Here is a 1,395-nt window from a genome sequence, read left to right on the forward strand (position 1 = left end):
GAGAGAGAGAGAGAGAGAGAGAGAGAGAGAGAGAGAGAGAGAGAGAGAGAGAGAACTATGGAGGTCCGAGGACAATTTTGCAGCTCTCTCCATCCCATTACATGGGTTTGTCAGGTCTGTGCAGCATGTGAGTGTGCCTGGACCCACTTTATCAGTCACTTTCCAGTTGCTGTGATAAGACATCAGGACAAGGCCATTTGGGCTTACCTTTTCATAGGGATGAGAGTCCATCACCATCCCAGCAGGGAAACATGACATCAGGCAGACACGATGGTAGGAACAGCTGAGCATCATCAACACTGAGAGCCAAACTGGAATGGCACAAGTCTCAAACTCTCAAAGCCCGTCCTCCAGTGACATCCTCCAACAAAACCAGACATCCAAGCTTCCCTAAGCAGTGTCACCAACCAGGGCCAAATATTCAAATATCAGACTCTGGGAGACATCTATCATGCAAACCACTATACCTACTGAGCCATCTCACCATGTCCTTAACTCTCCTTAAAAAAAGAGATCTTATTATTAGGTGTATGTATATGTTCCTATATGAGTTTATGTGCACCACCTATGTGAAGGTGTCCAAGGTCGGAGGACACTGGATTTCCTAGAAGCTCCTGAGTCTACGGCCAGTCATGGGCAACCCCGAGAGGAGTCACGCAGTGTCTGAGCGTGAGAGTACCACAGATGAGGCGGTTTCTCACCGTCGTGCTTGGCAGAGTCACACACAGCGAACCAGGCTCATAATCCCTGCCTGTCCAGCTCCCGCCGATCGTCTGCCTTCAGCGGGGACAGGTTTTCTTTCTATTTATTAAAGATCTTGGCAGCAGACATGAGATTGGGTCTTTGAAGAGGGCAGAAATTATGCAAAAGCGCGAGGCCCTTCTGTTGGCGTAGATCCTTCCTGGGCACCTTCTAAGGGAAGTCTTCCTGGCTGCAGGGAACGGCTGAGTCTTCGTTATTACCCTCCATAGCCTAGGGGAAAGGACTCACCTGAGGAGAGAGAATTTGGGCTGAGGCCCTACTTGGCTGCTGGAGAACAAGGTAACCTCTAAAGGACCTTTTATTAATTTTTTTTTTTTTTTTTTTTAAAGCTGGGAGCAGTGACAGAGTCTAGGGCAGGAGGTCGGGAGTTTGAGGTCATCTTCTACACAGCAAACTCGAGACAAGTGTGGGCTAGAAGAACACAGAAAAAGACGGAGACTGGTTGGGGGTGGGGCAGGGCAAGGGTGGGGGTGGACCTTTCTTCTATGAACAGTTTTCCTTGGAGGTTCCTCTCTCAGCCACTCTCCCAAGCTGCAGATCTGCCATGTGTGTGTTAGAGCCAACTGCAGTAGCTCTGCACGTGGAGCCCTCGGCGCCGCAGGATCCCCTGCTGTCCCCCAAATGCTGTCTTGG

This window comes from Mus pahari, chromosome 2, assembly GCF_900095145.1.
Source record: "Mus pahari chromosome 2, PAHARI_EIJ_v1.1, whole genome shotgun sequence".
NCBI lineage: Eukaryota > Metazoa > Chordata > Mammalia > Rodentia > Muridae > Mus > Mus pahari.